This window comes from Photinus pyralis, unplaced genomic scaffold (genome assembly GCF_008802855.1).
Source record: "Photinus pyralis isolate 1611_PpyrPB1 unplaced genomic scaffold, Ppyr1.3 Ppyr1.4_LG1, whole genome shotgun sequence".
Classification (NCBI taxonomy): domain Eukaryota; kingdom Metazoa; phylum Arthropoda; class Insecta; order Coleoptera; family Lampyridae; genus Photinus; species Photinus pyralis.
Genome location: NW_022170249.1, coordinates 19,281,271 through 19,298,383, shown reverse-complemented (window position 1 = coordinate 19,298,383; position 17,113 = coordinate 19,281,271). Strand labels below are relative to the sequence as shown.

The 17,113-nt window shown below is 35.4% G+C and overlaps 2 long non-coding RNA genes across 2 annotated transcripts; both read right to left on the bottom strand.

The window, feature by feature from the left end:
• Window positions 1–2,144: 2,144 nt before the first annotated feature.
• On the bottom strand, window positions 2,145–2,702 carry LOC116160276. Its single transcript, XR_004143174.1, has 3 exons — window positions 2,628–2,702; window positions 2,337–2,524; window positions 2,145–2,282 (listed from the first exon to the last, which is right to left on the bottom strand). It is a non-coding gene; the product is annotated as an uncharacterized LOC116160276 (long non-coding RNA).
• Window positions 2,703–13,118: 10,416 nt separating this feature from the next.
• On the bottom strand, window positions 13,119–16,911 carry LOC116159929. Its single transcript, XR_004143094.1, has 4 exons — window positions 16,413–16,911; window positions 15,555–15,675; window positions 13,940–14,032; window positions 13,119–13,617 (listed from the first exon to the last, which is right to left on the bottom strand). It is a non-coding gene; the product is annotated as an uncharacterized LOC116159929 (long non-coding RNA).
• Between the last annotated feature and the right edge of the window lie 202 nt (window positions 16,912–17,113).

The window sequence follows — 17,113 nt, the reverse complement described above, 5'->3', positions numbered from 1 at the left end:
TAAATTTACATTAAAAAAAGACCAAACACTTTTTGAATGCCACAATCAAATGCCCAAAAATGCCACGTATTTGTCTCCAGAAATACAAAATGATGTCATAGAGTTGTTGGCGGAATGCGTTCGTGATAGCATCATACACGATATTAATAATGCAGATGTTCCATGGTTTACTTTACTTGAAGATGGGACGAAAGATAAAAACAATAGGGAAAATGTAGCAATTGGGATTCGATATGTAAGAGAAGGTAAAGTTTGGGAATCCATACTCTGCATCAAAACTACAGAAGATTTGGACTCCGAGACTTTTACAAACTTGACCTTAAATACTCTCCAAGAATATGGAATAAGTAGCGACCGCCTGCTTAGACAGTGCTTTGATGGAGCGTCAGTTATGAGTGGAAAGAATGGGGGTGTTCAAGCGCGAATTCAAAAAAAACTAAATCGTTTTATTCCTTATGTCCATTGTTCAAATCATAGGCTTCACTTGGTTTTAATCAAGTCTATTGATATTCCCACAATCAAACAATTTTTCGATCAGTGTACCATGTTGTATCACTTTCTTAAACAAAGTAGCGTAGCCAAGTTATACAAAGGACATGCTTTGAGTCGACTTTTAGAGCAACGTTGGTCAGGCCATTTACATGTGACTAGTGTAATCTGCAATAACTATAAAGAAATCGTAAACTGTCTAAATGAAGCTATTGGTAAGAAAGATTTTCCAGGAGACAAAGTTGCTGAGGCTACTGGTTTGCAAAGAATTGTTACAATGCGCCCATTTAAATTTTGTGCGGTTTTTATGAATAAAGTGTTACATGCTTTGGAACCTGCAGACAAATTATTACAAGCACGCGAAACAGATCTTCGACAATCGGCAAGAATTACCGACTCGCTCATTGAAGTAATTCAAGGGTTTAGGGATGACGCAACGTTTGAAGAAATATGGAAGATTTGTACCAGTGGTGACTATAATACAAATACATCACTGGCTGAAGCTGAACCGGTAGAAAATAAGCGACGCAGAAAAGTTAATTCCGCTCTAAAGGACTGTGTCGTTATGGAAACAACTGGTGCTTCGAGAGACTCTTGCAATCTAAAATCTGTATTTTTTGAAGTGTTAGACGTTATGTTGTTAGAACTCAAACGAAGGTTTAGTGAAAATGGTGAACTGATACATTCACTTCAAGCTGCAGAAAATTTAGAGTATGAAAACATTGGTTACCTTTCCTCAGTAGGAATATCTCTTCCTAGTAAGGAAGAACTTATTGTTGCTAAACAATATTTAAAGACTATTGAAAACCCTAATATTTTTAAAGAAATGTATAATCAAAGACAAGCTTTTGAAAACACGTATAAAATGTTAGCTTCAGTTCGAACCTTTGCTTGCAGTACGGCCTTATGTGAATCTAATTTTTCTTTTTTAACAAGAATTAACAGACCTCAGCGAGTATCGATGACCCATCAAAGACTTTCCAGCCTGGTATTTCTGGCTTTCGAGAAGGAAAGAACCAATTCTATAAATATGATGATATTTTTACGGAAGTTTAATCAGAAGAAAAACAGAAAAATTCAATTATTTTAAAAACTTATGTTTTATGTGCCACTGTGCCAGTCTTATGTATGTATGTGATTTGTGAAAGGCACTTTTTAAAATTGTTTCCATCATAATATTCAGTTGCGTTTTCGTTTACATTTACTTTATTTTATATAATGTATATCATTATAAATTAGGATATTCGGATCAGAGTGGATTAGTTTCAATTATATGTTTATTACACAAATTATAGAGAATTTTCTTAATTTCGAATTTTTTGGTATACCTTAATGTACGCCCCCCTTAAGAACATCATTGCCCCCCTTAAAGCCCAACTCTAGCTACGGGCCTGGAAGAATATGATCTTCTACTTCCTGCAAAGACCTCCCGATGAACACGAAAGCCCCTTGGGAGTCCCGAATCGTGTAGCGCAGGCTAGACCTCTTGGTGCCTGTTTTGGACACTACTACTTTTGTCGGCACAAAATAGCCATGTAATGCCCAAAATATGGCAGCATTTCTTTCATCTGTAACGTTATTCATGTCATTAATAAACATTTAAAAAAGGATGCGGTAGACTAACTTTCAGGTAAGTTTGGAGTCGAACTTATGGTTTCCAGCAAAGCCTTTACTTTTTTGTCTTTCACATTGTTGTCAGAATTTAAAAAATTGAGTATGGAACTCCAGTAATATTCCCAATGTAAAATAAGTCCATTTCTATTGTTGAAACTTAGTCCAAAATCAATATCAATCTGAAAAACAAATGTTGTCAATGAAATACATTTAGAAAGTAAGTATTGTAGTACCAAACGATATCCCGATGGGGTTCTATAATACGGCCATACTTCTATAATAGATGTTATCGTTGATGTCTCCTCTTTAATTTGGTTTATTCAAAATTGGGAACACGCTTTCCACACACTGTCAAACTCTTGTGCGCTTAGATTATCATATTTGAGACAACGAATGCAGCTCTCCGCATTTTCTTCAGACTCTGAAATGTAATAAGTATAATTCTTTTCACAAAACTTTTTTGACTTGGGAATTACATAACAAAAAAGTTAAATTTTTACAAGTTACAAGGATTGATGACGTACCAAATTCATTTTCGTGCCTAGTTTTATTTTTCAAACTTTTCTTTTTCGGTGGTAAAATGTGACTAGATACGGCCGACTTAAAAGATGACTTCTTTACCGATACGATAAAATTCCTGAAAAATATGTAATTTTAGTACAGTAGTATATAAGAGAACCGTATGTATTTACCATTTTTTCATTGGAGAAACGTGCTAAAATTTCTTGCTCTATTCTATGACGACGCTAAAGTTAAAGGTACTGATTTCTCTTCATAAAAAGTAGCAATCAGGCCAATCAATAGAGTTCGTTGTTCTTCGCTGAATTTAGTAAATTTATTATAATACTCGGTAAGCATTATTCCTTTGGGAGTTTCATTTAACACGTTAGCCAAAGGTATGTAATCGTCTGGAGCCGTTGAAGGTCGCCTGTAGGGGATACATCTCGTTGGTGTTGCTTCTCTAGAATAAGAAGTAGAAGGAGTTGAATATTCTGTGCTGGCTTTATCAGAATACAATGGTATTCCAAGAAGCTCGCGCCACTCTTCTAAGTAATGTTCAAACTTTATCTGTGTACCCATGTCAAATATTCTTAAAAGGCGTTCGATTTGATGCCTTTTTATAATTTTCAAAATAGGGATGAATACATTCTGATCTATAAAAATTAGAAAGTACCATGGTTAGAGATCGAACCTTCAATAGTACAATAATATTAATAATAATAGACCTACTTATTAAATGATCAGCAATGTTGTCAACCTGCCAAGTTGACATTAAACTTCTTAATTCAATTTCATCTTCATTAGCCGATGGTACAATGACATTAGTAGTGGCAGTAGATGATGGGCCTGCTATAGAGGCTGATGAGATGTCTTCTAAAGGTGTGTCCGTCATATTATCAGAATCTCCAAATGGATAAATATCCTTAAACACGCTGTCGAAGCCGGCGTCATACAGCGACATGACATGTGAAGAATGAAAATCCTACCAAAAGCAATACAAATAAATGTCACCTCCTGTTTAGTTTGATTTGTTTTCATTTTGAGCATTTTAAAACTTCGTTTTTTTACCAATTAGTTAATTTGACAAAAAATAGGACTAGGGAAGTTGCCACAGTTATCTATGTGTACTTATTAATGAAACTGTCTTTATATTAATTGTTTTGACTTTTAGAAAATGGACATTGTTAAAATTGGAGGAAGTAATCCGGGAGATTTCATTCGCCGTGTAATGCCACGCTTAATGGACGATGCTGTATATAAGGAATTTAATTGGGAAGGCCAAAAGAAAAAAAGGGCATTTAACTCCTTGCACTTAAGCAAGTTGCTTTTGAGTAAGTTACTATATTCTGTTCACAATGAATTTGTTGCCTTTTAATCTACCTGTATATATGCACCAAATGCACTATATTACAGATCATGAGCAATCGAACAGCTATACCTACAGATATATTTTTTATAGGTGGCCTAGCAGTAAGCCAAAAGTTAGAAGACGAAAAGATTGCCGCGGGTGTTATAAAAATTTTTTTTAAAAATGCGACTGAGCGTATGAAACAAAAGGCCGTAAAAGACGCTAACAATTAACATCCATGAGTATTATTTTGTATTCAAGTACATATGTATTGTATTTCGGTATACATATGTATTATTATTAAAGTTAAAGTGCCTCTAACAATGTTTTTTTATCTTGTTATGCTATCACTGGGATGTCGCCGATTGCTATCCTTGGGATATCGATTTTTGTGACGTTTGTCCATCCAGAGGATATACAGCATAGGTATATCCAGAAGCTGAACTTTGACTTCCTCTGGATGTCTGAATATCTATGGGATTACTTTGTGTTGTGTGGGATATAAGCAATTATGTTTTTACCTATTACTTTATGCACTTAGGACCTACTTCTATTAATCTAATTCTTTCAGCTGCTGTAAAACGAAATAAATCTTTGGTTGGTGCTACAGAAAAAGATGTGATTGATTCAATTAAGAATTGGTTAAGACATGTTGCTGCAAGATATTCAAATCAATGGTATGTTATTGTTGCATGTATGTTTATTTATCAGGAAAATTTTTTTTCTAATTATAGCAAGAAGAATCCGAATCAAGAAATACAATGAAGTGTATAAGTTACAGATTCGTAAAATAAAGATTGCTATAATCTGAAATTTTTTATTTAAAAGGATATCTAATGGATATCTTTTTTCACCCCTTTCATAAAACCGGTAGATATCTAATGGAGATAATCATTTAACGTCTAATGGAGATCTGTATGGATATCCAGATTGTTGGATATAGTGGGACATCCACTATACGTCTATGTATATCTAATAGAGATCATGGATATCCATAAAAAACACATCTTAGACGTCTAATGGTTGTCTTTGTGCTGTGTGGGAAGCAGCAAGTTCACATTCCATGTTCAAAACAAGGAATACGCATAACATAACCTATAACAACACCACAATTCGATGCGGTTTCGACGTTTCTAGCTTGCGGTCCAGAGACAAAGTTTTTACAGCAGGAATGATGGAATCAAAAAATGGCGTATCTTCATCTGGTAGTTGTTATTCTATTAGAGTTGGTGCCTGAACCTGTGGTTTACTCATGACATTTGTCTATGATTCGCGCCGTTTAGATGCTGGTAATTTCAAAGTTATCTGAAGGATCATCAGACGTCCGATCAATGAAGTTCTCAGAAGTGTTGTTTTGCGTAGAGGCGTTATCATTCTTGTGATTATCTTCATTTTCTCCCACCTCCTCGATGCTGTTTTACGTAGATGCCGCTTTTGTTGGATAACTTCCCGACCAGCTCCCTGTCCTTCTTTTCCTCAGTTTTCTTGTAGTTTCTACGATATTCTGTTACCACTTCAGCTTTTTCTTTAAAACAGACACAAATAATAATTAATAAATTGAAGAAATATATTTATGACACTCATATTAATCAAATCAATGATTGACCTTCATTACTAGTACAGGCTTGGACTGTATGCAAAACTGTCAGAAAAGTTTGTGAGGCAGTAAGTAATTTCTGAATTCCTCATCTCAAATTGGGTTGGAATATTAAGAACACACGATGTTGTCTTCCCCAATTAAATTTATATTTCTGCTATGGTATTACAGTTGTTGCAGATTAAGATGTACAATGGCTGACATATGTTTCGGTTTGATTATCAGCAGGGCATTATCAAAGCAAAAACTACAAGAATGTTACAATAATTAAACGGTTGTTACAACATTGGAAAATAACTTACTTATTAACCGACGACAAATTAACAACATTAATTAAATTAAACGGCAAAAGCCGGAGTTACAGCCAAAACTAGGACGCTGAAGGCCATGTCTGCTAGTCCGCATTAGGAGAACCCATGTCCATAAGTTAACATGTGGTCAATGACGTTGAAACATAATTAAGGACAAAAAGCTGGGATGAGCCAAACTATGGACACTTAAGGCATGTCACACAGCTGCAGTTGTCTTGATCTAAAAAGTTTACATTAAAAATAAGTTTCATTAATTGGGCACGGTCCATCAGCCTACTTGACCAGGGAAGAGGGGAAAGGACGTTAGAAGAATGGATTGTTGACAGCCAACAAAAAGGATTTCCCAGAAGGATATTTGATGTTCAAGCATCCGTGAAAACTTTTTTAGATAATCATCCCAGACACACCCTTTAAAAATAATACTCCAGGTAGGCACTGGTATAACGCGCTTTTAAGTAGACATCCAAATTTAACTGCTCGAACCCCGGAAGCTGTCACCAAAGCAAGCAGTAATGTGTCTGAGAATGACATCAGAAAATGGTTCCATATTGTAGAGGGATATTTAAAAGAGAAAAATTATTTTAGTATTCTGGAAGATGCTGATAGGATTTACAATGGGGATGAAACGTGTTTTTTGTTATGCCCGAAGGAAGATAAATTCATTGCTCCGCGTGGTACAAAAAATGTGTATCAGGTTGATCAGGGGCCTGCTAAGGCAAATCTTACTGTAATGTTTACTTTTTCCTCATCCGGTGCTATTACCCCGCCTATGGTTATATACCCTTATAAAAGGTTCCCTGCCTCAATCGTTGATAGTGTACCAAACGAGTGGGGAATCGGTACTAGTGATAACGGGTGGATGAAGGCCGAGTTATTTATTGATTATATTACCAATGTGTTTCATCCCCATCTTGTGAAACAGAAAATAAAATTTCCCGTAATCTTATTCGTTGACGGCCATAAAACACATATGACATACCAACTCAGTACACTGACTAATAAGGCGTTTTTAGGTACTGACATATGTTTGATTTTATTGACAAGCTCTAGAGCAGCGTTTCCCAACCAGTGGGTCGCGACCCCCAAGGGGATCGCCGTGGCTTTTTAATGGGGTCGCTGTGGCTATTTAAGGAGTCACCAATTTTTGTAACCTTGAATACAGAAAGCATCAATTGCAGAGCGAATAAATTTATTTGAATGTTATTTTTGAAAGTGACAACGCGCATTTTTTCCGCCTCAAAATACAGGTCGACAGACCTAAGAAGAAAGGGAGGTGCCTTGTTAGCGCATCGTGGGACGAGGCCAGCGCTCTGTGTTAGCGCCAATTTAGTACCAACGTGACAGCGCAGTCGTTCGTCAGTCAATGAAGGGCAAGTTAGTGTTGCTTTTGGTTACGTGTGTTGCTGCTATTATAATCACTAATCTTGCCGCTTGCTTTCTGAATAATTAGGTAAGTACGTACCTATACGTTTTGAAAAATTCGTTTCTGTAGCTAGCTAGTAGGTACCGCTACTTAAAACTGCTTGTTCGGCGAATAACTTATATGGCGTAAGTTATGGCCACTATAATTGTCACAACTCGGACAACGTGTAAATCGGCTTCTATTTCAAAACACCCACATTTTTCGTAGCATTTCTGCTGGAGCAAAATTGGAATACCTACACCTAATTTGGGTCTTTCTTTCTTTTCAGAAACCAAAGTCATGGATAAAAAGAGAAAGTATTCAGATAACTATTTAAAATTTGGATTTTGTGCTATTGTCAATAATGGCATAGAAAAGCCCCAATGTGTTTTATGTAATGCAGTTCTTAGTGCCGAGTCTATGAAACCTTCAAAGCTCAAACGGCACTTGGAAACAAAGCACCTGGAACATGTTACAAAAGACTTGGACTTTTTTAAACGACATGAAAGTAACTTAAAACGCCAAAAACTGGACCTCAGTGGAAGCTTTCAGCAACAAAACCAAGCGAATGTTCAAGCATCGTATGAAATTGCTCTCGAAGTTGCTAAAAATAAAAAACCTCACACAATTGCCGAAACGCTCATTAAGCCATACCTATTAAAGTCAGTTAAGTTGATTCTTGGAGACGCGTCCGAGATGAAAATGCGTAATATATCTTTGTCCAACAACACAATTCAAAGGCGCATTGCAGATATGTCAGCAGATGTGCGAGAGCAAATTTTAAGCGAAATAAGAGAGTCCCCTCTCTTTTCTTTACAACTGGATGAATCTACAGATGTTAGTTCCTGTTCCCAGTTACTTGTTTTCGCTAAATATATTCATTTGGATGACATTAAAGAAGAATTTTTGTTTTGTGCACCCCTAAAAACTACAACGAAGAGTGAAGACGTCATGAATATGATACGTACTTTCTTTGAAACACATCATTTAGAGTGGAAAAACTTGTGTGGAATTTGCACTGACGGAGCACCTGCGATGCTTGGATCCAGATCAGGCTTCCAGAAGAAAATTAAGGAACTCGCACCTCAAGCAAAGGGTTTGCACTGCATGATCCATCGGTTTGCACTCGCTACAAAAACTCTTGCAAAGCCTTTGCAAGAAGTACTTGATTCTTTGTAAAGATATGAGTTCAGATCATGAAGCTCTGCTCTTCTATACTGCTGTTCGATGGTTATCAAAGGGAAATGTTGTTGAACGCGTGTTTGAATTGCATGAAGAACTTAAAATTTTTTTGGAGATGCAGGGGAAATTAGATTTCATGGCACAACTAACTGACAAAGCTTGGATGCAGAGGATGGCTTATTTATCGGATATATTTGGCCAGTTAAACAAATTCAACTTGAAACTTCAGGGTAAGAATTTGACAATTATCCAATTCAGAGACAATCTCCAGGCATTTGTTTCCAAACTTGAAAACTGGCGACGTAAAGCAAGTCTGGGAAACTTGACAATGTTCGAACACATGTCAACAGTGATTGAAGGATCGCAGGAAGGGATTTCAAAAAATTTACGGATGGAAATTATTGAACATCTTCAATCGCTAGAAAACGAAATGCAACGATATTTTCCTGAACTTTCCGAAAAAGAAGCTGCGCTGGTGAGAAACCCGTTCCACGTGTCAGTGGATATTGCCGATGTTCCGGAAGAAATTCAGGATGAATTTATTGAGATGCGAAATGATTCCTCAGCTCGTGATTTATTTCAGGAACAAACCTTGACGGAATTTTGGTGTTCCATGCGTCGTTCGTATGCCACTGTTGCGACACATTCTTTCCGGGTATTAGTACCATTTGTTTCGACCTATCTTTGTGAATCTGGATTTTCAACTCTTCTCCAAATAAAAACAAAGGCAAGAAATAGACTGGAAATTCAAGACGACATGAGACTGGCATTAAGTCAAACGCAACCTAGAATTTTGAAACTGGTTTCTCAGATGCAAGCGCAGTCATCCCATTAATCGATTTTTTCTAATATTTTTGTTCTGCCTTAAAATGTCACTATATATCTAAAATAAATTATTGAAGTCTTTATTTTGTTTTTATTTTATTTGGGGGGTCGCGGTGATTCCAAGGAAATTTGAAAAGGGTCGTTATCAAAAAAAGGTTGGGAACCACTGCTCTAGAGAGTTTTTTATAGAAAAACGAGATTGAAAATTAGTAATCTTATAAAAGGTCTTATTGAGGAATTGTGATAATCTGTATGTTGGAGAATTTATCTGAGAAAGCACAGGCCTAAGAGGGAAATCATTGAAACTCGCTGTGTTAACGTCTGCCTTGTGGAGCTTAGGTAGGCAGTATAGTAAAGGGGTCCTAGGGTTCTTAACTATTAGGCTATGGATGTTGCAATGTTTCTCAAGAGTACTTATACAATCTTTGACTTTAGTTCTAACCAACTTCTGATAATTGTTAGTAATGTTTTTGTTATTAATTTTTAAGTATTGTTGGGTGGCTATAAAGCTATTGACTCTGGAAATGTATTCCTCTTGAGCAACTATTGCATTACAATTGCCTTTATCTGCTTTTACAATGGTTAATTTATTCCTAGTGAACTTATTCCTAATGATCTTAGTGATGTCATATAATTTCGATTGACGCTGTCTCAAAAACAATTTGTTGTTATTGTAGTCTTTAGATATTTTTGTAAAAACATTAGCAAGCAGCAAAATTCATAAAAATTAGTATAGTATTAACATAAAAGAAAGTCTTATTAACTGTAACACCAACATACTCGTAATTAGTAAATTTAATGAAATTTGAACCTTGATCTGTAACAAAACCTAATACATTAAATCCAATTGCATTCAATTGGGTAATACAGCTAAAAACTAGTATATTAAGATACAAGTGTATAATCAAGTCTTTAAAGCACGCGCAACGAGTTTAAGGGCACGACGCAAAGCGGAGGGCCTTTAACGTTGCAAGTGCTTTAAAGACCAATTATACACGTGTATCTTATAGTATTTTTTATTATACCTGCAGTATAATTTAAAAATAGGAAATACAATAAAGTCATATTGACGTTATACTCGAATACATGTCTAATTAAGTGGGCTGGGTGTTCGTAATTTCACGATTGCCATGGAAATGTCACTTGATGTTTGCTTATAAAAATCATCGTCTTTGTGAATTAAACGATTTCCGTTGAAAAAGATAATACACCGTCCATTAAATCGATTGTTGTAAAATCTAAACAAACGTTGGTAGGTGTAAAATCCAAATCCAGTAAAGCCTATTATAAAGAATATGAAAAGTTGTTTCCATAGACGAATAGGAAGTTACTTACGAATACAGTCTTAAATGCATCCATAATGCTGGCATATATGAAGGAAATGTCAAAGGTATTTAAATCTTCTATATTTGGTGCATTCATTCAAAACTTTAAAGCAATGCTGCGATTAAAAAGTGGAACAGATTTGGAAGCATACCCTAAATTACGCGCGTTTGTGAAAGCTTCAACCAAAGGATAGGTACAAAAGCCAAAGAATGTTCTGCATTTACAGAAAGCGACCTAAGAGGATTTTTTATTTCATCCAGATGACAGTTCCAAAAGTCATACTTAAAGTATCGTTACTTAGCAACTTTAAAGCACGTGTGTTTTAAAGGCCCTTTTTCGCACGCATTTGAGTGTTTAAAACGGAGATTGTGATTCAGGTATAATAAAAAATTCCTTTTATATCGGCCGCTGAGCCTGATTCGTTGACAAAAAAAGTAAGGGGTTGGCTGTATCCACCTTTCATGAACACCTCGAGCCATTAATAATACCAAAGCACAATTTGCGGGTAATTGTGTTTTATGTTCACCTACCTCATAAAATCCTATTATTCTATCTTGAGACACATTATAAAAAACATTATGCGTAAGTGACGTTTCATCTGCACATAAAATACAATATTTATATGTACCAGATTTTGTCCTCAAACTAGTCTGATGTAATATTCGATTTACTGGCGAGACGGCATAATGCAGATTTTGGAGACATATTAAATTTTCGTGATATTAAACTTATATACTTTGGGACCCAAAAAATACATTGTCAGAGCAAATTGTTTGAAACTCTTACTATAACGGTAACCCTGTGGTTTCTTTCGGCATAACTCCAACTGCATTTTTACGAAATGTCCAACATCTTTATTAAAATTATCGTTGCAAAATTGTTTAAAATCACCATCTGTGAATTTTTTATTCTGAAGTTGTTCTTCAAGTTTTGTCACATATTTTCAAAGGCGAGTATTTTCTCTTTGAAGCTTTCGTTTTCTTGGAGTGGATTGCGGTAAGAAGCTTCTCAGTTTGGCAGGCAACACCTTAGTTACATAATACAAATTAGAAGTGAATTTAGAGTAATTAATAGGTAGGTATGTACTGACCTGGTACTATTTTCGTAATTTAAATCTTTTTCGGAATATGGTTTAAAATATATGTTCATGCAATGCAAAAGCTGCAGCGCTTATTAAGACAAAGTTTAATTTTTGTTTAGTTTCATCATTTGTGGGAAAATTTAACTTATTATCTAATCATTTCTTGTATAACGAAGTCCATTCGAATGCTCCACCATCAGACATTCTACCTTGTTTACCGACGTCCACATATATAAATTCATAATTACTATTTACTAAAGAATCATGCTGCAGAATTTTTTGTAATTGTAATAGTGCGCCTGAGCCAAGAGGAGGTATGATTCTAACGTGCTTCCCGTCTAAAGCGCCTCCACAATTTATAATCTGCCAACGGTTTTCAAACCCTGCCGCTATGCTGGTCCATTCTTCTTTTGACTTTGGAAACTGGAAAAAAAGGATATATATATATATATATACACACACACACACACACACACACACACACACACACACACACTTACCCGCCTCGTAATATTTATGGCAACATGAGAATAAACCCAAATTGTGGCGATTTCGTTTAAACATACATAAGAGGTAGCGCCATCTTGTGCGGATCATGAAAAACCGAGGGTATCCAAGATACCTTCCATAGGAAGGAAACTGTACTGTGTTAAGTATTATGGCATCATTTGCCACAATTATTATGAAACAAGATTTTAGTGTGTGGGCTGCCAGTAATATGCCATTTTGTGCAGTGTGTTAAAGAAAGATGTCATAAACATTGCATTTCCAAATTTGTGTGAAAATGCAGTGTTGCCAAGTTTTCACTCTCTGTTTTTCTTATAGATAACGATTGCTGAAGAGGATATTTCCTCTGAATATGTACATTAGTATAAAGGGGGAGGGTTACATAAGTTCTTCGAAACGAAAACTCCCATGAAAGCAATATTATTCAACTGGTGTGGGAGTTCGATGTGTTGCCTAACCTCATTCACGCTACGCTATGAAACCGATAGAAACGCCTAAGATAATGTCATTTTGCAAAATAGACAAAATTGATGACAAAATCATGGTTGCCATACAAGTTAGGTAGGTACGTAGTCAATTTTAGGTACCTAAATAGTGGTAGGTAGTTGCGCTAGTCTAGAATCTAGAGCAGTGGTGGACTAAAGTGCAAATGGCACCTGGACCAAAACATTGAATAAAAATTTATTCAATGACCAAAAGTTAACAGCCATCAAAGACATAAGCTGAATCAAGCAACGCTTTACAAATGTCCTGAAGCAGTTTATGTATTAAAAGTATCTCTAGTAGATTTCTTACAAACAAAATTCATCCTTGGGATATCCACTCCCCAGATTATCTCTCTGTTCTTACCAAATTAATTTACCTTTACCGCGAGATCCACATATAGTACCTACCGTTTAGAAAAAATTAACCCAGGTACAAAACACAATTTTGCTTAGAAATCTTTATTCAGTTGGCTATACACAAATACAGAAGGAATTTTATAAATCCCAATGAACAACAGAAAAATTAAAAATGTTTCAGAAAACTACAATAATCTTAATTAGTACAGCAATGGTACTTTCAGCATTGAATTGATAACTATCTATAAATTCAATGCTTTCAGTAAAGCTACCTAGTACCTGTACATTTTTTAGTAATAAGAAATAGATTAAACGTGTAAAATGTCACACTATAGTACAACAAAGGCAGTTTTTAACTTTGTATGAGTAAAGGCACTCATCTTTTCTCTTGTCTAGATGGTTTTTAATGCAGAATTTTACGTCGGTCCATGATCTTGTGGGCAAAACATCATGTTCTTCTAAGCACTTTTCACATTGAGCTTCTCCGGGTACTAGATCTTTTTTTAATTTCTTGGTTGAAAAAACCTAAGACAGCTGATTTTTCTTCTGAAGACCATATGGCGCGCTACTAGAGATTTATGCTGGAGTTTACCTGTAACATTAACATGATGTTAGATAAAATTTAACATTTGTATCTCACCAGAATCAAATAATGAAATAGTAAAATGATGAAAATAAACCTCTCGTCAGGAAAGATTGCCGGTCACAAAACACTTGAGCTGGGTCTACAATCGAGGTTTTTCTAAAAATGTAAGCGACTTCCGGGATAGTATCGTGTCAATGTTGAACAAAAAGACTTTTCGTTCAACATTGGCACGATCCTATTCCGGAAGTTGCTCGCATCTTAAGAAAAACATAGACAAGGTGTGCTGTGACGGGCAATCTTTCCTGGCGATAGTTATATATAATTTTACCTTTTGTATTTGGTTTTATCAAATCTATCTCCTCCATAATTTCCCCTGTAGTCTGTATTGGTGCGATTCGGTTTTCTTCAGGATTTAGGGCATCTGTAAGACACATATGATATAAATATACTATCGCGCAATCACATACATCCACGAAAAAAATGCAAATCATATACACACAGTGACCAAGGTAAGGATGAACAGCATGGGAAAATTGGAAACCATAAGAGATACACAGTCGGTTAATTAGAAAAAGTCGAGTATTTTAGGGCTTAGTAAGATATTTTTAAAATTCAGATATCTGATCAGTTCCAAAGGTATTCGACAGAAACCGAAATTAGCCGTATTCGTTTTTATTTTTGTCTGGTCCTGTTTAAAAAGATATCAAAAAACAAATAACCTTCCTCATAAGCACATCATGAACTTGATATTTTTATGTGAACCTGAAAAAAGTACATACTGTTCGAGTAGCATTTTTTATGGCGAATACAATGAAGTATGGGACAATTATCATTCAGAAGAACCATCAATGAATTATTTTGACATTTTGTCAACCCCTACTACACCAAAATGTTAACACATAATATTAATAACAATATTTTTAACAAGCATTTTTTCTGACATAAATAATAAACAACTTTTATTATGTTGGTGTAGTAGGTCATTGACAACATGTCAAAATAATTCATTTATGGGTCCTTTAAATGACATATTGTCCCATACTTATTGTATTCGCCATACAAAATGCTACTCGATACAGTATGTACTTTTTCTAGGTTCACAGAAAAATATAAAATTGAGGATGTGCCTATGAGGAAGGTTATTTGTTTTTATAATGGAGATGTGCAGATAAAGCTCATTTTTTTAGACCGAAATAGGGTTCTAAGGGGAGAAGGCGGTATGGCTCTTTATACACAAACATTTAAAGACCGCCTGGCATACATTCAAAATCCTCCGACACTCTATTCTGCAGATTTTTCCTTTGAGAGTACTTTCCTCCGACAAACAGTTTTCGAGACATTCGCTCTTAAAGTTTAGACATCACCAATGGATATATTTCTTGCAGACGTTCCAATCGCCCTTTGTGAGAACCCTCTTCCGACAATCCGTTCTGAAGATATAAGGGAATATATCCGATTACGATAAGAGGTCGAGGAGGAGGTCTATGGTTGGTAGAAATTAATTCCTTTCGTTGATACCTTTCATTAAAGTACCATGAAGGATAAAACCAGTTCCACTCCCCCCCCCCTTCCCCACCACTGTCTTTTGATAAGAGGACAGAGAGCAGGGCAGTAGTTGGTAGAAAGCGGTTCCTTTCGTTGAGACCTTTAATTAGAATACCATGAAAGACAAAATTAATTAATTAATTTCTAACTCCCCCCCCCCCACAACCGCCGGCCCCATCCCCCACTGATAACGAAAAAGAGTCGCGCGGGGAAGTTATAAGTATGTACAAAGCAATCTATTTGAATGATACCTTTAAGTTATGCACGTTTTACTATCAAAAACAGCATCTCAGGAAATAATTCATGCCCCCCCCCCCCCTTTAGACAGCGAAATTTTATAGTAAAAAATTCCAGGACCAGGGAAATTTTAGGACACAAATGAATTCGGAAATATTTACCTTGACAACGTTCGATGTCTTGAAGATCATATTCATCCTGGATGCTGTCTTACGGATGGACGGGATTTTTGAGCATCGACAAAATTCTAACTGATCTTCTCGGCATTGTTCCAAAAAAATACTGCAAAAATTATAATTAAAATTTGCATTGGAATTGGTGATAATTATAACATTATGGGGAAGCTAAATTTAAAAAACGAATCATTACAATGGAATGGTCATAACCAAATTAAATCTGTCATTATAGAGGGTGTCCGGTGTTGAACAGGTTATGCATCCGTAGGGACATATTTATTTCTTTATATCGAAATATTTTCTCCCCTAATTAATTTAGAGCAAAGTTGTAAAAAGGTTTCTTGTCGCTTGAACAATAAATTCTGCGTCTGCTCATGCCCTCATTTATTATTTTTAAAATCGGGAAACCGGAAAAAATATATAAATGAGAATTAGTATGTATTTGCCTAAAAAACTAATTTTTGTTTTCAATACTTTCAATGGACGAATGATTTATCACTAACATCACTCGTGCCGTGAAATCATTGAAACAAAAATTAAATTTCCAATTATCCTTTTAATTTATAACTTCCTTAATTTCTCCGATTTACCACAACAAATTACAAATGGGCACATCAATAGACGCAGAAATTTACAATCGACAAAAACGGTATTTACAACTTCAGTGTAAAATATTTAGGGAAAAAAATGTTTGGATATAAAGGAATTACCATCGATATGCCTATGGTGCGTAAACCAATTCTACACCCTGTATACTTCCGCATAAACTTTTCATGGGGCTCCTGTATTGTATCGAAAGCACATCGTAATCGTAGTTCGTAGTAACTTTATGTCTTCACCTACCTTACAGTCCTTTAGGTATTAATTAACACTTATCATCCAATGTCAATGACATTACGTTACGTAAGTACGCCACAACACAACTCCCCGCCAAAGACCCGAATGAAGGAAAATTGTAAAATGAAGCTGAGAACGTTCGTCTTATCATCTGTGATGCGATGCACTTTCTGCCAAGGCCAACGGAAATTCCAATCTGAAAGCCTACACTTACAATTTTATTTCCTACACTTATAATTTTATTTACAATGAAACGAAGATGTGTATACTGTATACTTGCAAAACTGTACAATTTGGCACAAAAAAAACTCATTTATTTATTCACCATTTTACTTCATTGCAAATTGAAAATCATACCTACCACGGGGCACGGACGATGGGTTCTTGTTTCTAAATTTCTTATATGATTGACTATTGGATTAGCAATGCTATAGTTACTCAATGCTTATTACTTATATTTAATTAACAAGACGATAAAGAGATTAACCTTTTACCAAAGATCATAATATGATCTTTGCTTTTACCATTATGTCCCATTATCATCTTGTGAAAAACGGGCGGATGGCGTTCTATTACGTACCGAACTAGCTAGAGCTTGAAATATTAAATATTTACAAAATAAATTTGACTGACGGCAAAATGGCAAAATTGTTTTTTGAATTATTAAAAAAACTAAAGTTGTCCAACTTACGTAAAAAATCATTTTA